Below are 22,491 nucleotides of genomic sequence, written 5' to 3' on the forward strand. Positions count from 1 at the left end.
GCTGCCACCTGGGGCACGGCCTCGTCTCCCCAGGAGGAGAAATTTTGAGGGCAGAGCGGCAGAAAAAAGGGCTGAGCACTGCCTCGGCCACCTACCTCTCACCTGCACCTTTGGGGATATTTCACCGATGCAAATGGATTTGCCATCGCCATTTCCCCATCGTCACCAAACCAAACGCCAAGCGTTTCCCTGCATCTCTGCCTTTTGCTTTTCTCTCCACGTGTTCCCCGAGGGCATCACGCAGTTCTTAAACCTCTCCGAGGTGTTTCGGAGCCGGGTGCTGGTTTCAGGGGACCCAAGGCTGCGTGTTTCTGCCCAGGTTTCTGCACCTTTGTCCCTGGGGCACAGAGGGAGGCAGAGACCCCCCAGCTACAGCAGCCAGCTCGAGGTCAGCACCAGGAGGAAAATCTGGATAAATTATTAATTAAAATATTTATCTCCCCAGAGCAGCCCAACACCGAACGCATTTACACACGCGCCCGGGGCTACTGTGCTTTTGAGATGAAAGGGCATCTTTTTTTTATATAATGAAGACATAACTCTTAAAAAAAAAAAAAAAAGGAAATCAAAGGAGATTTCCATTACATAAATACCCCTTTTTATGTTACATTTCCACACGGCACCTTCCAGTGCTTCACATCAGCTCTCTGGGGCAGGAGGGAACACACAGTCCACGGACAAGAAAGAACATGATGGAAGGGGAATTAATTTGCGTCGCGGGCACCTTTGGAGCAGGAGGCGTGCGAGGGGTGGCCCGCCTGGTCGGGGGGCGATGGTTGAAGGCTGCAGAAAGGAAAGAGGGAAAGGACGGGGAAGAATTTTTCTGCAAAGCAAAGACACGAAACTCTTGGCCTGGCTCCTCCAGGGCAGAGCACTTTGCCAAAGCGCCGGTTTCCTGTGCAATCAAACCCGGCCGCTCGGCAGCCCCGCGATAGGGCCATGATGTAAGTGTGCCTGAGCCAAGGCAAACGGAAAGGAACAGCGAGCACTCAGAGAGGCAAAGGGTTTTATTAAGCCATTTAATTGTTTCTGGTGGGGGGGGGGGGGTGACATTTTTTCTCTCGACATTCCCCTCGCTGCGGCTTGGCCCCGTGCCCCCCAGCCCCTCCTCGTCCCACGGGGGATGTGGCGGGGATGAGGATGCTCAGCCCCGGAGGCAGCCGGCACCTCCTGCACTGCACCAGGCGGGCACCCCCATGGGTGACACACAGCCGTGCAATGCTGGTGACACGAGGGGACACTCTCCCGGACAGTTTCAAACCCGCAGCATTGATGCTGCCAACTCGGTCCTGGCGTGCGGCTCCTCCGGAGGCTTTCATCCCTCTGCAGGGAGACCACGCTCGGTGCTGCGGGCTGGGTCCAACCATCCTCGTGAAAAGCCCCAGACCACGAAAAGAGTCAGAAGGAAGAGCAGAGGGGCACAAAAACAAAATAAAATAAAATCCCACAGCTGCTTCCTTGGAACCGGGCAAGCGCTTGGTCCTTCGCAGGGGAAAATGTGGAGCTACTGTGTGACCTGAGCGCACTCAGCCATCCAGCCCCACGTATCCGGCCTGGAAGCCACCCGGCCAAGAGGAGAATTTGCAGAGCCCAGCGGGGAGCTGTAATTCAGTCATCTCTGCCCTGCGTGGGAGCCAGCGGAGCGAGGTCAGTGCGGGAGGACCCCTCGCCGAGCGGGGACGTGAGTCACGGCGAGCGCACGCTGGGTGGCTGCACCGGGGCTGTTCCCATGGTCGGTGCTGGGTGCAGGAGCTCGCCACGGCCCCGGGTGCACCCTGCTCCCCTGCTGGGTGCCAGACGTGTCGTGCTGCCTCTGCTTTTCCTCCCTCCGTGCTCGCAGTTGAAGCATCCATCCTCAGCTGGGTGGCCGCGGTCCCTGTGGCTCCCCTCTCAGGTGCCCGCAGCCTTCACCACCGACCCTGCGAAGGAAAACCACAGGGTTAGTGGGAGGAATAATGGATGGGCATGACGAAGCACATCGTGATCCCTCTTGGTCACCAAATTAAGTCTTTGCAGGGATGGACAGAAGGGGAGACACCCTGCAGCCCCTCAGAGAGCCGCTCTGAAAAGCCACCTTCAGCATCGCACCCAAAATTTGGCAGCTGCCAAGGCTGGAGCCCTCCCTGCACCCGGATCCCCATGGCCAGCACGCACCCACTGCAGCCCCAACAGCCACGGGCAGCACAAGGGTGGGTAGGAGACAGCCGGGGGCTGATGGAAGGAAATCAGATGGTTATTTCCATGGGGCAGACAAAGCCACGGCACCGGGGGGCACACAGGGAGGGAAAGCAGCTCCCTGCGCTTGTGTGCCAGGGGCTGATATCGTGCTGCAGCGCTGCACGGGGCCAGCAGGAGCAGCTTCTTAGAGGAGGCCAGGGAGGCTGCAGCCCTTTAGATGGAGATGGGTGACAGTCCGACAGCAAATGCTGCCACCAGCATGGAGATGGGGCTCGTTTGGCCCCCCTGTCCACGGGCTGCCCACCTACAGGTCTCTCGGATCAGCTGCACCGTGCTCGAGGACCCAAACTCCACTGCTAAGTGTGTTTCAGCCAGCTCCCATTTGGCTCAGACACGCTTTTGGCCCACTTGGGGAGCTTAATCATCATTTGCTGCCCCCTCTGCTTCTCCCCGTTCCCTCCCCAAAACCATTAAGCAGCTTTTCCATCAGGCCAACCCTGCCCAAGCCCCCATCCCACTGCAACATGAACTAGGGGTGCCCAGAAAGAAGGGTAGAGGTTTCTGCTCGCTTATCACGCAGCACTTATCGCCTGTTTGCTTTGGACCTCGCAAGGAACATGCGAGCAAGATTGGCACCTCCCGGCCGAGATGCCAAGTCCCCAAAAACGCTGGGCAGGGGCACGAGCAGCCCCCCCCCCCCCCCGCCTTCCCCTGGGGAAGGGCTGATGGTCGGCTCTGGGGGAACGAAGCAGCGCAGTGTCTCCGAGTTTGCAAAGTGTCCCTGGCTCTTGTAAATGTGTTAAAAAATAAAACCCTTTAAGAGCTTCCAGATGTTCTGTTTATGTTGTGGTGTTACCCAGCGCGGCTCTCCCGAGGCCAATACACAGCCTCAATGAAATCGCAGCAGCCGAGGGGGGCGGTGGGGAGGGCAGGGGGAGGTCCGAGCCCTTTTCCTCCGCTTTCCCCCCCGTTTCACTGTTAACTCCCACGCTGCTGGCGAGCACGTGGAGAGAGCCTCCAATCCTCCCTGCCTGCCCAGACACCTACAAGGCTTTACCACCAGCACACCGCATGCTGCCGGTGGCACCGCAGGGGCACCCAGAGCTCTCCACCACATGCAGGGCGAGCAGGTCCCAAGGGTCCATCCCTCGGTGCCAAGACCCCACCCCGGAGGACCCCCAAAGCCACCCAGCTGCCAGCGCAAGGATGTGACGGGGCAGAAAGCTTTGTCAGCGAGCGCTGGGCGTAGACGCACACAGGTAGAGGTGCGTGCGTAAAGCCCGGCTCGGGACTCTTTGCCCAGGGCGTTGCAGGCAGGGCGCTGCGTTTGAAGTCCCGGGGAGCGAGCTGCGTGGCTGGTGGCAATCAGGGCTCCATAAAGCCACCCTATCGCGGCTCTGAGCGCAGGCTCTGATCTGTTATCTGCCCGGCCCGAGCCAGGGCAGGGCAGGAGGGCGCTCATTCGTGCGGCTGGGTTGAAAAGGTGTTAGCGCCGGAGATCAAAGCCGCTTCCTGATGCGCTCCCCTCCCCGAGGGAGGCCACCGGCCAGCGAGGCTGGGGGCACTGCGGGATGGGGACACTGCGGGATGGGGACACTGCGGGATGGGGACACTGCCAGAGCCCCATGGGGGCATGCAGAAGCCCCCGTGCAGCCGCATTTGGTGCAGCCACGGAGACGAAGATGCTGAGGACAGGATCGGGCATCCTGCCCTGGTTCCTGCTGCAGGACGTCCTCCTGCCCCTGTCTCTGCCCACACTGGGGACATCAGCCTGTCCTCGCCATGTGGATCACTGAAATGAAGCCCGGGCAGGCTCGCTGCCATGCAGGTGCCCCAATTTAACCACTCACCAGATGACAGAGCGCTGCGTTTTGTCCCAGTGACACCCTGCTGTGGGACCATCCTCCCTGCGCCTTGGTGGCCAGCCCAAACCCCTCTTGGATCAAGCCTTCCTCCTTCCCCACCACCTGCACATCCTCGGCACCAAGCCTCCACGCAGGGCAACATCCCAGGTGCAGTTTTCTTTCTCCCCGGGGCAGTTTTCTTTCTCTTTTGGGGGTGGCCGGCTGCCACCCCCAAACCTCAATGTCCCCAGCGAGGCATCATCTGCTTCCCCCAGCCCTGGACCGCTCCGGCCCCGGGAGGATGAGCAGCGGTGCAGCCAGGCCACCCACGGCGAGCCCCGCGCTCCTCCCTGCAGCCCCCACGCTGTTTTTTTCCTCTCCACGAGCCCACCGAACCCCCCGAGGAGAGCAGGGGAGCTGCCAGGCACCAAACGAGGGCTTGGGGCTGCCTCCACGCTCAGCAGCAGCCCGGGAAGGAGAGCACATCTGCCCAGAGCAAACAGAGGAGGCAGAATTACAGCAGCAGTGATGAGCGGTGTGTTTCTGTGCAGGACTGGAACTGGGGCTTTTGGCTCCAGAAGATGAGAGCATCGCATCTCCAGACATCTTGAGCACAAACTGTGTAGGCAGCAAAGCCAAACAGGAAAGGAAACCAACGGACAGGGAAACGGTTCTGGCAGCGCTCGCGCTGCGGCTCGCTCGGCTCCCATCAGCTGCAAATACCTCCCTGCTGCTCCCTCTCCCCGCTGTCCCTCCCTCAGACCCCTCGCCCTGCTCAGACATGCCCCAGTTCCACTTGTGCTGTCGAAACACTTCCCATCTGCTGGGCTGGATTCAGAACAATGCAGCCGGAGAGCTGGATCCTGTTGGCAGCAACTGGTCCCAGCACACCCGTGCCAGCATCAGCACCTCGTCGCATCGGGTCCCGCACCCGGAGCCAGGTGCTCCAGCGCTCAGCCCAGCCCCAAAGCCCTGGGAAGAGAAAGGAAAGATCTAAAGAGGCCGGGTCAGTGCAGGGAAAGGGGGGCCAGGACACGTTAAAGGACGTGCAGGGCGATGGGGCCGTGTCACCGGCACCTCCAAAGCGTGGAGGTGGCGGAGGACGGGGGCGTGGAGCGAGGCGGGCGGGTTCCTGCTGCGCCCGCTGCATCCCGGCCAGCGCTTTGAGCCCGGCGTGGAAGCTGAGGGATGGAGGTTTATTCACATGCCCCGACGTGCTTAATGACCAAAGTGCTCTTCAGTGAACCCAGCGACGGATTGTAAAATAAAGTCAATGAGGCAAGTGGATTAAAGGGAAAAGAAAAAAAAAAAAAAAAAAAAGCAAAAGATCCGAGAGATGAAACGGAGCCGTTGAGTCACAGCCGTCGCCTGCCAGCCCGCTGGGTCCTCCCGAGCTCCGCCAGCCTCCAGCACCCCGGCAGCAGCCCAACCTCCTGCAAACAGCCTCCCCGACCCCCAGGCGTGTAGGAGCAGGATGCGACCCCGCAGCCGCCCAGGGACTTGTTCTCTGCTCATTGACACGTCCCAGCTGGAGGGGGGGACCCATCACAGCCCGTTCCCCCTCTCCTGCCTGGCTCCTCCAGGCCCCCTCGCACCAGCAGTGATCCCCCCATCGCCCCCGGCTGCTCCATGTCCATGTGCCAGGATTTATTTTGGGATGGCAGCGCTGTGAAGCAGGCTGTGTGCGCACCAACCCGGTGGGCTCAGCCCAGAGCCCACCCTGCAGCAGAGGCTGCAACTTCACCGGGTGCCTCTGCGCCCCCCCCCGTGCCCTCCCCGTACCCATGCAGGATGTGACCTGCAGGCTGTGGCAGGGGACACGCAGAGGTGACAACCACGGGGGTGACCTGGTGGGGGACCTGGGGACCCTTGGGGGAAAGCTCTCGACCTGCTGCCTGCTCCACCAGCGGCGCTGTGAGATGTGTCACAAACCAGCACGGTGCCACCAGGGGTGGCACAGGGCTCCAGGGAGGGCTCGGGGTGGCCCCCAGGACCCGCAGCCCCCCTGGGCAGCTGGGACCCCCCGATTCCCACAGGTCTGATGTGGCCATGGATGGCATCACACAGCTCCATCTTGTGGAAAATGCACGCTGTGGCTGCCGGAATGGGGTCACGGACCACCACCGTGGGACAGGGAAGCCCCCGTCAGTGCTTGTGGGGTTGCAGGGGTGACCCACGAGCACCATCCCCTCCTCCAGCAAGGACCTCAACAGGGGTCCTGAAGCCCAGCCCAGGGATCCCACTGAGACCCTCAGGGCAAGCAGAGCAGGAGCGCACCAGCAGCCAGCCCTTAGTAAAGCCTGTGGGACCCCAACCCACGCTGCACCCACCCCGTGAATACCCAGACAAGGAAAACTCAGCGCCTGGAGCAGTGGGAAAAGGACCCTCGGGAAGGATCAGTCCCACCCGAAATCTGCAGGGAGAAGCCCAGGGGTGGGAAGGGAGAGCTGTGCCCATCGAGCTCCCCAGCTGCTGCCCTCGCTGGGCACCCATCTCCCCACCCTGCCTCTCGGATATTTCCTCGGCGCAGCCCCTCTGGGGTTTTGCTACCAACCCCACAGCCCCACCGCCACGCAAACGTGTTCTCGTTCAGCCCCCAGGCTGCAAGAGCCACCCCAAACCCCACAGCTTCACTCCGCAGAGGTTATCTTCATTTACTGAGCCAACCACCGGGCGCGGAGGCCTTGCCAAAATCCCAGCCGGCCTCGGCACGGGTGTCATTAAAACTCCTTCGGCTAGGGGAAGCGAAGCGGGCGCGCTGTTCCCATGCCGCCCTTTTCTGGGAAGGCGTTAATAAATAACCACATCCCAGACAGGTGCTGTCAGCTTCGCCGCGGAGCTGCTGCTCGCCTGCCCGTGAGTCACTGCCCTGACACCCTGCGCGGCGCCCTGAATCACGGGCACAGGGTGCCTGCACCCAAACACAGCTCGCCCCTTTTGGGCGCTCCACCCTGCCCCTGGGAGGGGGATGCTTGGTGCAGCAACGGGGTCAGGCTGCAGGAGACCCCCCCTTTGCTCCTGGCTACGTACCCCAAAGGAATTGAAGGGTATTCATTGCCTAGATCTCCTTAGATCTTAGATTCATTGCTGTAAGATCCAACACCCCCAAAAACCTCACAACATTGGGGTGCAGCAGCCCCGGCTTGCAGAGCGCACCCTGCACCCGTTCCCAGCACTGTGACCTGGTCCCAAATCAGGGAAAGGAAAGGGAAGGGCTGTGATTGCAAAGTGTCCCCCAGAATCCAGGTCCCGGACAGCCACTGCTCTGTGCCAGCTGGGTACGGAGGTGCTCAGCCCCCCGGGATGCTCTCAGCACCGCCGGGAGCACCGGGACCACAGGGCACAGCCCCGATGCCACCACAGCCGGGTTCCATCCCTGGCTCTCCCCGGCGACTTTTCCCCTCCCTCCCAGCGCCAAAAGCCCATTCTTTCTTTAAAGCAGTCAAAGTGTCACGTTGAGACTGACAGGAGGCTGAAAGCACGAAGCGAGTCCGATTCTCCTGCATTTTGGAAGCACAAAACGCCGTCAGGGCTCGGAAAGCACCAGCTCCCGGGGGAGGCTGGAGGCAGGTTTCACGCAGGCTCTGGCACCCGCTGACAGTTCTGGCTCCTTTATTAAAAGCATCCCCAAAGTGATAACCCTCTGACAGATGGATTGATGGGCCTAAGCAGCAACACGATGTTCCCCGAGCGTGAACTCCGTTCACCTCCCTGCATTTTCGCTTCTGGAGCCGAGCAGCTGCCAAGCAGCTGCCTTTGGGCCCTGCTGCCCACGGGAGCCCCTGAAGATCCCACCCATCCCTGGGCTTTCCTCGGAGCAATCTCTCCACCCACTGCATGCTCCTGCGGAGGAGCAGCAGGGACTGCAATTGAGGCCCCGGTGCATAAATGCCAGGATTAGACCCCATCCCAAAGCCCTGGGGCTCATTAGGGGCGTTTGGTCCACGGGATGGAAAGCAGGAGCTCTCCGGGCCGTGCAGACAGCTTTGAGCACCTCGGATCCCAGCCTGATCACCCAGGGGACCTCACAGTCCTCACAGCGGGGTCAGGATGTTTTCTGGAAAGCTTCGCAGCAGGGAGCGTCCCCAGACAAGGGTGCCAAAGCACCCACACTCCCGTCCTGCCCTCGCTGGAGGCAGGATCCGTCCCGCCAGCTCCTGCTCTCTGACACCTGCCCCGCCGGGGAGAGCAGGGAAGGGCAAACCACCGGGCTGCACATTTATTATGCAGCCTTGAGCTGATTTCCATCCCCGGGGATTACCAATTTAAGCAGTGTTTTTTCCTGTGCTGACCCTAAGCTGATTAATTCCCTTCTCCCCGGCTCCCCCCTTTCCTTTGTGTGCGCAGACAGGCGTAGCGAACGCCGGCAAAGCGTGCCAAGGCAGGGCCGGTCGGGGGGGGGGACAGAAAGACCACGGCCCCCAGGACAGACACACAGCCCCCCCGCCAAGCACCAGTGCTGAGCAGGGCGAGGAGACAAAGGACATTCGTGGAGACGCAGCCAGGAGCGAGGGAACCTGCCCTGGCACGATCCAGCCCTCGCCTCCTCTCTCCGGCACCGGCGCTCGCGGTGGCGCACAGCCCAGCACGATGCCCAGCACCGGGCATCAGGCTGAGCTCTGAGCCAGAAATTGGGGGGTTCAGGGGGCTGTGAACGCTGCAGGGAGCCTCCAGAGGCTGAGAGGGGCTGAGAGGTGACACGGAGCTCAGGGAAAAGCGAGGAGAGCCCTCACCACCCAGCTGAAGCAGGAAGGGAAAAGCCACGCAGGCGCCTGGTCCATCAAGGAGATGGGTCCCCAGCGGGGCTGCCCCAGCTCCTGGCAACCCTCTCCCCAAAAAAATAAACCATGCTGGGGTTAGTTTTGGCTCCTGGAGTGGTGAGAGCTTCCCTCCTTGCCACCCCATGGCAGCTCCACAGCCACGCATCTGTCCCCACAGCCACGCATCCGTCCCCACCACGGCTGGCCCCGTGCCCGCGGCCCCGCTCTGCCCTCCCGCTCCCCCTCACCGTCCCTTCCCCTCCACCAGAAAATTTCCCAAAAAATGAAGCTCCGGTGATTGCCCCGGCTCACAGAGCGCAGCCGCAGCAGGAGGCAGCTGTGCCAAAATCACTGCTCCCACGCACGCAGACACAGGCACGGCCAGCCCCGGAGTACAGCGGGACAGCCCCGAGCACACCCAGCCCTGTAAAAAGGTAATTATCCCATGCGTGGCGGTAAATTAGCGCAGCAAAACACTGCTTAATTCTCACAATGGACTTCCACCCCGGATCAAGAGGTAAAATTACCTCTCGGCTGCAGGGAGACGGGCCCCCGGGTCAGGATTAGGGGTTGCTGCTGAGACGATGGGGTGGGAGGTTTTGGGGAAGTGTCCTGAGCCAAAATGTGGCCTTTGGGGGAAATTGGGTGGTTTGTCCCTCCTGGATGCTTAGCACAAAGCTGGAGAGGAACAACAGAAATTCTCTACGTGGATAAATCAGAGCAGAAGTCAGAGCCACGGGCACGCTGGTCTTTTGTTTTCACGCGGTAAGGCGTAAAAATTGGGGATTTTTTTTTAACTGCTAAATTTAAATGACTTCCCCGCAAGAGGAACAAAAAATGGCCATAAAACAACTGGGCCTTGCAGTCCCTTCCACCCCGAGGACACTCAGCCGAAAGAACAAAATAGCCCCCGCTCCAAGCCCCCACCCAAAAACCCACCTCACCCAAGAACCCCCCAGGGACCACGTTACCCCCCTTGTCCCCAAACCATGGGGACATCAGGTGCAGCAATGGGACAAAGCCCCCATCCCCCTGCTCCAAGGGGCTTGAGATGAAATGGAAGAAGCTTAAGGAGTCCTTTGTATCTTTAAATTCAAATTTGCTGAAAGTGCAGGGAAACATAAAAGCAACCTTTTCAAAAATGATTTTAATACACTTCCAAAAAAATAAGGTTTTTTTAGTCCAAAAGCCCCCCACTGAGCCAAACCCACCGCTGATCATTCTGTAAGTGACACTGAGCCATGTGTGATGGGATTTGGGGCTGTCTGGCCTCAACACCTCCATCACACCACGTTTCCCTTGGGTTATGGGATGTGGTGGGGGTCCCACATGGCCACCCGCACACCGAGGCTCCCCCCAGCTCCGGGCACGGGACAGCGGCTGTGCAGGGCTGGCAAGGAGCTGGGTCCTTCCCTTCACTCTCCACAACCCAGTCCCGGGGTTGGGAAGGTTTAAGACACACGTGGTGACCCCAGGATTCGTGTCAAGGACTCGGGTGTGTTCCCAGCAGAAAGAGAAGGGAACAGTGCACTCCGCTGGAGCCTCGGCGGTGACCTGGGGAAAGGGCAGGCGGTGCCGTGCTCAGCCCAGCCTTTCCTAGAACCAGGCGGGGATTTTTCTGAAACCCTTTCCCGCTGGAAAACGCCGACCGCTCGAAACTTTACGCAGGATTATAGAAATGTAGGTCAGGCAAAAAGCGGCCGAGTGAAAAGCTCCTTGTTCTGCGCCCGACATCACCACGCTGCTCCTTGGGCACCAGGCTTGGCGAGGGCTGGGCTCCAGGGCGATGAGCACCACAGAGCACCCTGATCTGATCACCGGGATGAAACCAGGCTGGTGTTTCCAACCTGACCTGGTGTGAGGCAGGAAGAGGAGAGCCAAAATTCACCAAAAGTCGAGGTTTGAGCACCAGGCAGTGCTACCAGCACCCTGACAGCATCCCGGTGTTTCACCACCACAACGAGTGCCACGTGCCCTGCTACGGAGTCCAAAAGCAATGCAGGGCTTTGGATTTAGTCCATAAATGTGAGGACGTTGCCCTGGCACAGGGTGGTGCTGAGCAGACCCTTGGGATGCGCCCTCAGCTCCCAACCTGCTCCCTTCTCCCTGGGGGGATCCCGGCAGCACCAAGCCCTGCAGCACGCAGAGGGACGCAGGTCCGCATGCCCCCAGAAACATTTCCATGGCTGAGTGCCCCTGCCAGAGGAGCCCGGGCTGCCCTCTCGAGCTGTGGGATAACTGATTCCTTTTCAGCACCTCCCCGTATCGCAGCTGTAATTTACGGGGCGCACCAGCACCGGGCTCGGAGCTCACGGCCCCCCCCCGCAGCCACGGCCACGCTCTGCAGTGCGTTTTTTGTTTGCTTTAATTGAGAAAGGACCAGTGGAAAAAAGAAAAATAAAAATAAAAAAGAGAGAAACCCTTCTCCCAACCCCTCGGTTTCATTTTTCAGGTGCTTTGATTTATTGATTGCCTCATTCCCTTTTAATAGGCTCTCCCCACCGGAGCCAGGGCGGTTCCTGCAGGGGGGCTGCCCACGGGGGGCACCCCAAACAGTCCTCGAGGGGGTCCTGCCTTCGCACAGCCCAGCTTAGGGCTGTCAGGGCTCTGCCTCCAGCCCTCAGCACTCAGCATAGGCAGGGCCACAGCAAAGAGCTTCCAAGAAAGACATTTTCATACAATAACGGGAGGATCGCAGACATAAAAATATGATTTTTTTTTTCAAAGCTACTCCCACTTGGTGTTGCTTTAAAATCCAACCCAGGGTGGATTTCAGCACCCAGCTGGGCTTCGAGGGGATCCCAAAGGCAGAACAACTTCGTCTCAGCCCCATCCCTGGGGTAGGGAAGGGGAGCAGACACCCCCCAAGCAGACCAGAGCCAGAGGAAGGCGAGAGGAGCCCGGGCTGCACACCACTGCCCAGCCTTCCTCCCTGCCCTCCTCCTCCTCCTCCCCTGCTCCCACGCCTTGGCCACGATCCAGGGCACGGTGCCCACGGGGACAATTCCCAGCAGATGAGATCGACGTCTCCTTTCATTAAATTTTCCCTTTTAGGTCAAAATAAGAGGACTCGGGGCTGGAGGATGCACGAAAACCCATCCTTTACTGCTGGTGATACGTCTGTAACCCAGCTGCCCCATCCCGTGCTGGGAAGGGCTCGATGCAGCAGGTTGTGTGGGGTCAGACCCCGTGGCTTCCCAGCTTTCTGGTCTCTGCTCTCCAGGTTGTCCCCAAAAATCTAGTTCGGGACCAGGCAGTCATTAGGGAGACAGACTCCCCACCCCATTACCAAGAGGAGCCAAAAACCACCTCGCAACGCATGGGACCTCAAGCAACAAGAGTAAGGGGGAAACTGGAAATCCATCCCCTCCTGCACCCCTTCACCATGCCCTGTAGGAAAAGAGACAGCCAGCCCAGTCTCCAGACATCCAAACCCCCTTAAAGCCCTCCTTGGGACGATGCTAAACCCCTTTGGATACCAGAGCAAGGCTCTCGAGGAGCAGAGAGGGCACGGAGAAGGGCTGCGCCCCCCCACTCCCTCCTGCCCCCTGGCCCAGCTCCACCGGTTCAGCCTGGGTAAAGCTGCTCGAAGCCACGTTTTTCATCAGCACGGCAAGCAGGCTTGGCCTGGCGACAAGCAGGGCTCTTTTTAAATAATATATATACCAGCCTCGCTCCGCCGCTGGCTGAGCCCCAGCTGACTGCAACCGGGGCCAATCCCCAGGATAAACACAGCCTACCTGGGGTTGGAAGTGCCAGAAGCATGTAGGCACCGTGCGCGAGCTCTTATATAAACAGCGCTGCAAAAACAGCCCTGAGCGCTGTAGGAACACTTGTAGTACGCACTGTACACAAGATGAAGTGTTTGGGAACATTACTGCAACGGGTCCCCGGGGGGAGACGCTTTCCCTCCCTGCCCCATGCTTCAGCCTTAAAGGCAACCCCGAGCTCGGCACCGCGTTCCCCTGCTGGCCTGGGCACGCTGCTCGGTGCTGGGGGATTGATGTCCTGCAGCCTGGGGTGCTCCTGGCCAAAAGGGGTGCCAAAAGGGTGCTGGGAGCAGCCCCCGTGCTTTTGGGATGGGGGCGGATGGCGCAAACGGTGCTGGGCGGCCAGCACGGCAAGGAGCAGTCCGTAACACGGACAGGCAAGGGGCAAAGCTGAAGAAAAAGCTACAAAATGCCCAAAAGTGAGGGGAAATGTGGCACTGAGCCCACACGAGGGGCAGCAGCTCGGTGCCCCACTCGTGGAGCAAACCCTCCTGGCTGCTCCGAGCGCTCCCACGGCGCTGCAGCCACGCGGAGAGGCGCAAAAAGAGCCAGGAGAGGTTCCTGCAGGAACCCCACAGGCAGGTGCAACGATGGGGGCGCACCAATCTTATCCCTGAGCTACTCCGAAGACCCGCACATCCCCACCCTTCCTCCCTCTACCCGCATTTTCCCTCTAAGCCCGGGTTTCCAAGCAGCTTCCAGGGGGTTAACAAGGTGTGCGCGCCCGCAGGGCTCCGCTCCCCTCCCTCCACGCCCCCCGCCCCGCTCTTCCCGGCATGGACTTGGAGTCCGGGGGCTCTCCAGATTTAATCTCCAAGACAAACATACCGGAGCTGGAGCCTGCTCCATTTGCACTTCGACCGCAGATATTAACCAGCAGCAGGCAGGCTCACGCCTTTGCCCACCTCGCCCCCCTCCCCGGCAGCCCCCCCGGCCCCCTCCTCGTCTGCTCCAGGCGCACGGTGACAGCAAATTGCCATCGGCTTTGCAATGAATCCGTGATGGGTGCTTTGCTGGTGTGAGCTGGGAATAAAGCAATACCCAACACGTGGAATAAAAGCCACCGGGGGGTCCCCTCCGCCCATCCTGAGCCACCAGCGTGGCTGGAAAGATGCAAGGAAAGAGGAAAGGGGGGGGGAAAGCAGCACCCAGCAGCATCCCCGGTGCCCCCACGCACTCCAGGAGGAGGTCCAGGAGCTGCCGGGATGACTCCATCCATGCCAGTGGCTGGTACCTCTTGCAAAGGTTCAAAATCGTTCAGGAAAAAGGTGAAAATCTCATTTCAGAGCAGGATGTGCTAGGCAACGTCTCAGCGAGGCGGTTAACACCTGGACGGCCTCGTTCAGAGAGGAGGAAGGAAAGGGTCTCCAGGCTATTTGGCAGCCGGAGCCTTCGGTAAACACTTATCTCACATCTTACGTTTCAGTCGGAAGCGGAGAGATTTGCTTCGTTTTCCACAGGGAACAGGAGAGCCGAGCCTGGCAGCAAGGGAGCTGCCGCCCCCCCGAGCCGTGCCGCAGGACGGTGGGAGCAGGAGATACAAAGAGGGACCTTCTGCCCTGCCCTACAGCCTGTAGGTTAAATAAAACCTGCTTTCCTCGAAGCCAGCCTGGTCCACAGCCCGCTCTGAGCTCCGGCTTGCTGGATATTCAGCTTCTTTCACCCCTGGGAAATGTTTTTTCACGTGGCACAGGGGGACGCGCGAAGGGAAGCGACTGCGCTCTGTGCTAACGCACCCCCCTCCCAAGCTCACAGCCCCCAGGGAGGTGGAATTAGCTCAAAAAGGGCTGAAAAGCTCGAGATCAGCCCGGCCCCACAGCCAAAGGGCCCCACAGCAGCCAGGAACCCAACGGGCAGTGCCCGAAACCCAGCTGTAAAATCGCTTTCTGGAGACGATGCCTGGAGTAATCCCCCACACATCCACACCGAATTTCTCATGAAAAAGGTTCTTATGCAACATTTTCGGGAGCAATAAAAATATAAATAGGCCTAAAGGCACCGCAAAATGATGCCATTTTAAGTGCATTTATTTTTTTCCTTTAAATCTGCGGGGTGGTATTTAAAGATGAAGGGAAGGGGGGGGGGGGGGGGGGAGGAATATGTGCTGCTCTGTCCCGGTGCCAAACACCCTCCAAAGCTCCGGTGGTCTCCCGAAGCCAGCCAGGGGCTCCAGGTCCCTGCTTTAACGACCTCTCCACACCTTTTATGTGCCACCCCGCTGGAATCCATCAAGCATTTCATCGTGGCTGCAGCCTGCAAGCGGTGGCTACCAGCGCCCGAGGAGCGCCCAGCCCTCGGGCTCCCCCCCCTGCGGGAGGGTTTCTCAATATTTGCCCTCGCCGTATCAAAAGGTGGCCGCAGCCCGAGTCCTGCGGTCACCAGCAGCTCGCTGGTGGTCCCTAAATAAGCCTCCAGCTGATCTCACCCCAAACATCCTCAGGTCCTTGCGGGCTGCCCACAGAAACCTTCAAACGAGCCCCGGGAACAGGAGAGCCACAGTTCCCTCCAGCCACCCTCCTGCTCCGCCAGGGTCCACCCAGGGGGACGGTTCTCAAAGTAAACTCAGTGTTCTTGGGGTTTGCCCAAAATACGAGCCAGCCAGGACAGACAGACGCTGGAAAAGGCAACCGAGAGGGAAAGAAGGAGAAGCCGCAAGCCTCGCCGCGCCGGCCAAGTCACGAGCCTGGTGAGCTCCCCGTGGCTCCACGAAGGGGAAGAGGATTTTTCCTGGATTGGACAACTCTCAGTTAACAGCCTCCAGGGACTGAGGTGGCGGACAAAGGTGACAGTGTCCCTCGCCCTCCCATCTCCTTCCATGCCAGGAAAGGTGGGACAAACCCCAGCACAAGCTGGGCTCCGTTGTGAGATGCCTGGCAAATGCTTTCCAGCGCCCCGCAGCAGGTTTGGGGACAGTGGGGTGCCCTCCTGGGGACGTGTGGCTTCATGGACCAAGGTGCCTGGAGAAACAGTCTGCTGTCACCTCTGTCCCACGAGGGGGGGCAACGGAGGTGTCTCAGGACGGTGCCACCTCCTGTCCTTCAGCTTGGGACGCACAGGGGAGCAGGCTGCAATGTCGCTGGGTAGAGGTCCTTCAGAAAGAACCAAATCAAAGCCCAGCAGGGTTGGCACCGTGCTTTAGGGGGTGCAACAAACATTCTCTCTTACCCACTGCTCTGATTCTCTGCACCTTCCTCCACTCTCACCAAATTCCCTGGGTTTTCCATAGGGTGAGGGAGGAAGCTCCAGCTCCCCTCTTGCTTTACAAGGCAGCGGTGTCCACCTCCACCTTACACAGATGGGGAAAGCGAGGCCGGCACAGGACGGGGCCGAGCTGTGCTGTAGGGCTGGAAGCACCACGGCGTGCGCCAGCCCCACGCCATGGCTTTGTTTGGCCCCAGCTCCCAGGAGAGCTCCGCTTACCAAAGCAAACAGCTTCACCTAATCCCACCCAGCAGCAACAACAACGGCGTTTTAATTAAACAGCTTCCCTGCTGCAGCCGCAGCGCTCGCCCAGGAGCCGCGCACCGGCTCCACGCACGCCCCGGGTACCCTCGGACACCGCTCCTGCTCCTTGCCGTGCCTTTTTCCAGCCACTCTGCTCTGTCATTTTGTGCCTGGGAGCACTGCAGCCATGGCAATCCCCAGGTGACAGCAGGGCAAAAGTCCTCCTGCCTCCCCTGGGCTCCTCTGACAGCGGGCTGGGGTGGCTGTCCCCGTGCGGGATCGACAAGGAACAAAATAAAACCTCGTGCAACCGGGGGGCATTCACCAGCTGCTCAAGCTGGAGGCTTTTTTTTTTTATTATTATTATTTTTAAGGCCAAGAGAGCGCAAGAACAAGCTGCTTTTTTTTTTTTTTTTCCATCTGAAGCCTCGGGAGCTGATGAGCCGGGAAACAAGAGTTGCTGCACCAGGCGGAGGGGACAGCGCTGTGGTCTTTAAACATCTGGTTTGCAGCACCCGGGAGCCTGCTTTGGCTGCCAGCCCCACGGCCGGAGCACAGGGGGGTCTTAAAGGCGCTGCAGCCTCCAGTACTGGGCCGGGCTGGCAGCACTGCTCAGCCCCAGCAGCCCCCGACCCCCCCAACCCCGTCCTGTCCCATCCCGGGGAGCCCTGGGGGTGCCCCGGATCAGCAGCGGGAGCCGTTTGTGTCCCCCAGCTTCTCCTCCATCCCCGCCGGAGCCTCCAGCGCCCCGAGCTGCTGATGCTCAGTGAGATTTGCCGCCCTGCTGCCCAATATTCCTCGCTGAAATAAGCTGTCATCACTCAGGGCTTAGCGAGAACTCCAGCCCATGGGGGCAGGAGGACACCCGAGAGCCAAATCCCTGAGTTTAGGCCCCACAGCAGCCAAAATGAGCCTAGAGCTGATTCCCCTGAAAGGCCACAAAGCCCCTGACCCAGGCAGCCAGACCCAGGCAGCCCAGCTCCACATCCCTGCTGCCAGCCCAGGGACAGGGACGCACCGAGCTCCTCTGCTCCCGAGAGAGAAATATTGGGACAGACATCACCAGACAGGACCCAGAAGGCAAAAATGCCCGTGTTGCTTTCCCCAACGCTCCAGGACGCACGGAGGCTTCCCAGCTCCGTGCACACACACGTGGCCAGGGGCCGGTGGTCAGCAGGGACCCCCGAGCATCCCGCACCCCTCGAGTGGCCGGGTTTTGGTCTTGCTCCTTCCTGGCCCGGGGACAGAGGGGAGCTGGATCCGCAGATCCAGGCGCTTTCCCTCCTCACCTCAGGGAACACGCATGGATTTGAAAATTTCCTTGCCAAGTATCAATTGTGCAGATGTTGAATTCTTGGCAAGCACCACCAACGTGCTCCCGGAGGTAATAAGGAAAACTCTCCAGAGCACAGGCTCTGGCTAAACACATTTCTGGAGCCCTGTACCCACACACCGGGCTTCCAGAGGGGTCCCTGTAAGCAAAACCATGCCTGGGAGCAACCCCATAGCACGAGGCAGGGCAGATCCGTGCCATCTGTGGGATTTCCACCTTGTACTTTGTTTCCCAAAGGTGTGCGCCTGCGAATTGTTTTGGTCCTGGCCCCACACGAGCAGGGATGATCCCGAGCCAGAGCATCACCTCTGGGGCTCCTGAGACGAGTCACGGGCAGCTTCCCAACAGCACCATGGGGAACGCACATGCACGTGAACGCACCCCCATCCTGCTGCACGGTGAACCCAGCTGAGATTTAGGACCAGCAGGAAAAATAAGAGAAGCACCCTGCAGTAAAGCAACCTGCTTGGCCGGGCGATTTAGCATACATGGGAGCAGCTGATTTTCTTGAAAAAGCACGGAAAATAAGAGAAACCCCACAAAAACAAGAGGGCAGAGGTAACATGGGTGAGCTGCACCCCACAGCGGTGCCCGCCAGGTCCTCCCGGAGCCGGCCCACGGCAGAGCCCCGCAGCCATCCGTTGGAAGGGCAGAACACGATCCTCTCATTATGTCAAAGCCTTGGCAAGCTCCCCCCCTCCGTCGCATCCTGTTCGCCGCTTCGTATCCGGCTTGGGAATTCCAGGAACATCTGCACGCGCCTCCCGCCCGGCCGTGCAGCTGCGTGCCCGGACCTGCAGCGCGGGCGCGCTCCCCTTCCACCCACCGTGCCACCCCCGCCTGGGGCAGGCAGCCCCAAACCAGCCCTTCCCCTACATCCCGCTGCCCCCCCCGGTGCTGTTCTGTCCCCCGCCAGCCCTTTCAGTGCGTAAATAAATCAGCTCTGCCGTAACCTTCACTCCCCCTAAAGCACGGCGCACGCATCCGGAGAGGAGCACGTTCGTTCACTTTCTTCCCACCTCCCCAAAAAACAGAGCTCGTCCTCCCCAGATCCATAACAGGCTGAGATAGGAGCATCGCTCCCAAGTCACCAGTGAGGAAGATGAGGGTGGCTGTGGGTGCTGCACACACGTTGGTGTCACCCCACGGGTGTCACCCTGCCAGGGCGCACGGGGTGCTCGCAGCCCCTGCCCCATGCAAATTTTTCAAAGGGAAGCTGGAAAACGCAACAGACCCCGCGCTGAGCACCCCGTGGTGCTGGGCAGAGCAGCAGGACTCTGCAGGTCACCCTCTGCCACAGCTGGGAAATCCTACAAGGGAACCTGCCCACCCGTCCTGCCCCTTTCCAAGAGCTCCAGCAGCTTTCGAGGTGGGACAAAGCTCCCCGTGGAGACGCTGATGGAAAAGGGGCCTGGAGGGGGTGGAGGAGAACAAACAGCCCCCCTCCGACCCTCGCCCGCAGCAGACGGAGCTGGCAGGGCCGTGTTTTCCTGAGTTTTATGAGGATCAGAGCTTACCTGGCATGTGCAGGCTGAATAATAACCCCTTGTGGCCGTCTGCTGCTGGGTGGGACCGCGGGGGAGGCAGGTCCCAAACCCCCCACCCAGACACGTGCAGACACCGCCGGGACCACCAGGCAGTGGTTGCCCCATGGAGGGGTTCGGTGGCCCACACTGGTCCTGTTTGGAGCTCAGGGCTGGCTTCACCAGTCTTCCCCCCACCCCAGCCCAGTTAGACCAGTGCAGCCCCATGCGGTGCCCAGCTGGGTGGACGGGAAGGCAGGACCCCACAGCCATAAACTGTGCTCCTTCATTTAACCCATGGACATCCCAACGCCGTTCTTCTCCGTGGCTTGCTCCACCATGCACATGCATCACTCCATCCCTGCTTTTGGGCAGGAAAAACCTGAATTGCACAGTTTGAAGCTCAGGGGAATCTGCAGTCCCTCGGGGGTACTTTAGGAAGGCAAACGTCTCCGCTTGAGATGTTGCAGACTATGAGAGCAGCCCCGTCTCTCCAGAAGGCGCCCTCCTGGATTTGCTGCCACCTCCGTGGTGCAAAGCAGCCATAAAAGCTGCCCCTGCGCCCGGCTCCTCGCTGGCAGCAGCTCGGCACAGCCAAGGGTGCAATTTGGCACCGAGAGCCCCGACCTGAGGACGGCGTGAATGGGGCTAAAAACTGCTGGTGTGAAAAAACATATTAAAAAAAAAAAAAAAAAAAAAAAAAAAACAGGTAATTACCCAAATTATTTCAGGGGAAAAGCTGTGAGCCAGGACATTGGATGGGTTGGGAGCAACTGCCTGCAAAGCAAACTCCTATGGGTATGGACAGATGCCCCTGTGCACACACTGCCATACCCCCAAGAGGCACATCTGCCCCAAAAACCTGACCCCGTGTTTTCTATTCTCTTTACACAGCAGCTGAGAGCGGCTCCATGCGAGCAGCAGTTACCCCGTGTTTATTTTAGCGCTGCAGCAAAGCTCAGTTTTTAAAGGACGGGCTGCTTTTGGTGGCTCCGACTTGAAATTCTGTTTAGCTGAAAAGAAGGGGAAAAAAAAAATGAGGGAAGAGGGGGGAAGAAGGAGGTTTGGGTGAAATTTAAGAAGTCCCGTAAACTGTGCTGAGCCCTGCTGAACATCCCTTACAGCCCCGTGCTCCCAAAGAGGCAAACAGACCCCAGTGTTATTGGGCACGGTCAAGCTCTGCGAAAACCTCCATTTGCAAAATGCAAGGGCTCAGCTGGGCACCACGGCCTCATCCTGCCCCAAAACTCCCCAGCAATGGGACAGGCAGCCAGGACAGCACCTACAGCCTCCCTGGAAGAAGCTGGGTGAAGCTGTGGGGATGGACACGAGGACAGCAGGCAGCCCAGGACGGGGCACGCGTTAAATGTCTCAGCTTCTTCCCAAAGAAATCCTCCTGGAGCAGCTCAGCACAGCGGTGCTGAAGCCATCCACATCCCCACCATGTCCCACTCCTCGCGTGGACCACCGAGCATCGGGCAGGACGCAGCACCTCCAGTGAGGATGCCAGGGGTGGGGGAACAAAAGGTGAGAGAAACTCTGCGTAATTGAGAACCTGCCTCCAGGCCATGCTTGCCTGAGGTCATACAGAGGAAAGCAAGGTTCCTTTACAGCGTGCTCATTCACCTGAAACAAAAGCAAATAGAGAGGGCTCCAAGGCAGGAGAGGAAAGGAAAAATAAGGATTCAGATGACCTTGGCTGGAGCTGGGATCTGATGACTGCCCAAAAACCAGAGAGGGTGCAGGCTCCTGCCCCATCGCCAGAGCAGCCTCACTCGGTCTGCTCAGCCCAAAACCTCGACCCCAGGCACAAACCTTGGTCAGCAGCACCGAGCTGCTCGGGGAGGAGCAGCAGGAGCCGTGTGGGCACCTCCTGGCCAGGCCAGGACAGCCACATCATCTCCCAGCTACTTCTCCTTAACGCCCCTCATTCACAGCTGGGGACGCGCAGCGCACAGGCTTGGTGCGCTTGGGGACACCAAATCCCACAACCCCTGTGCCACATCCCCCCGGAGCAGCTGGGCTCTTGGCTCCTCCTTTAGCACGCAAGCTCCCAAGGAAATCGGTGAGCTGCAAGGAGCCCAGATCCTTCTGTGGATCTTGGCTTTAGCAGTGGTTCTCCTGGCTGGGATTTGCAGGCACGAGGCTCTGCGCCCTGGTGGGGAGGGCAGCGCCGCGCAGCATCCCCCAGCTGCCAGCCCCTTCCCGTGCCCCCACCTGCCCCCCAGGGCTTCCCAGCAGCAAGGGGAAGCGACCCCAGGCTGCTGCACTGCGGGACGTGCCCTGAACATCCAAAAATGCCTTTTGCTCCTCGACCTCCTGCCCTTTCACCAAGCACAGCCTCTGAAGCTGCCTGCTGAGACACGGTCTGGGGCTCCGGGTGATGCTAGGAGGGAGGGAGGGGAAGCACGCCACGGGACTGCGTTTTGCTGCCATTCACCTGCCCTCTGTCCTACCAAAAGCCCCTTTGGGTCCGTGTAAGCACATCTGCAGAGATTTCCCTCCTGATAAACTGCCTCGACACCAGCAAGACTCCAGTGCCGAAGGCAGGGTGAGGGCTCTGCCACTCAACCCCCTTCTGCGCCCTTCCTCGTATTTCAAATCCACCTTTTTCCTCCAGGAAAAAAAAAATCTTCAAAGAGCAAGGACAAATCTGGCCGTGCACTCCAGCACCAGGAGGAAGGGAAGGAGGGAGCAGCACACGGGGCAGCACGAAGGAACAGCAGCACACGGCGAAAGCTCCGGGGCTGCCAGGTTTGGAAACGCAGCACAGCAAAGCCCATCAGCGTTTGGCATTTGGTGCCCTGTGGTGAAAACAGACCAGTTTGGGTTTTTTTTTGCAAGTTTTATTCTCCTCGGAGGGTGGAAGGAAGCTCTTTCTTGCTCAGAGCAGCACAAGGGCATCAGTAGCTGTCAGTGCGAGGTCCCTCCCGTCCCGTCTGGATTTAGCTCCTCTCCTCAGCTCTGGGAAAAAAATGCACAATTATCCCTAAAAACAGCAGCTGCCCAGCCACATTTCAGGGCAATGCAAGCCCCAGAGTGGAAGCAAAGATCAGAGACCCTTTTCCCTACCCTTGGCCACACTGCACCTCCACACATCTCCCTCGAACGCCACCTGCACCGGGATAAAGGCGCTTTGTGCACCGCCGATCTCTCAGCACGTTTCCATACAGAACGCAATCACGCTGGGCTTATCCGAGCAGGGCTTTGAAACCTTCCACCCCTCAGCTCCCAGCATGACCGCAGATGTCAGCGTGACATTAACGGGAGGCTGGCACCCGGGCACGGCAAAGGACGGGCACCCATGGGTGGGAGCGGAGCAATGCGCACAGAGCTCAGCCCGAGCTCAGCGCCTTGGGGCAAGGCAGCGCTGCAAAAAAGCAGCAGGATGGGGGTGTGGGGTGGCACACAGCCCCTCTGCAAATCTCAGAGGTGGCAGAGCAAGGAGGCTGCTCCCACCCGCGCTCACACCCCTTCCCCACCTCCCCGGGGAGCGGGATGGCGGCCCGATGCGTGCGGTCCCCGCGGCGCTCCCTCGCAGGAATATAAGGGGAAAGGACAGAAAGAGAAAGCAACCGCGGGTCCGTCCAAGAGCAACACAATTTGGAACCTTGTTTGGAAAAATTAATCATTCTGCAA

General features: G+C 59.6%; 1 protein-coding gene and 1 long non-coding RNA gene across 2 annotated transcripts in view; one reads left to right on the plus strand and one right to left on the minus strand.

The window, feature by feature from the left end:
- Positions 1-22,491, plus strand: part of RPL38 (ribosomal protein L38) — a 289,914-nt gene that overhangs the window by 15,670 nt on the left and 251,753 nt on the right. The gene's annotated exons all lie outside the window — the stretch shown is intronic.
- LOC137841929 (uncharacterized) overlaps positions 990-22,491 on the minus strand; it is a 29,331-nt gene continuing 7,829 nt past the window's right edge. The window contains exon 2 of the long non-coding RNA XR_011088838.1: positions 990-1,919. This is a non-coding gene — a long non-coding RNA (uncharacterized lncRNA). The remainder of the gene's footprint in view (positions 1,920-22,491) is intronic.

The sequence above is a fragment of the Anas acuta genome, chromosome 18 (genome assembly GCF_963932015.1).
Source record: "Anas acuta chromosome 18, bAnaAcu1.1, whole genome shotgun sequence".
NCBI lineage: Eukaryota > Metazoa > Chordata > Aves > Anseriformes > Anatidae > Anas > Anas acuta.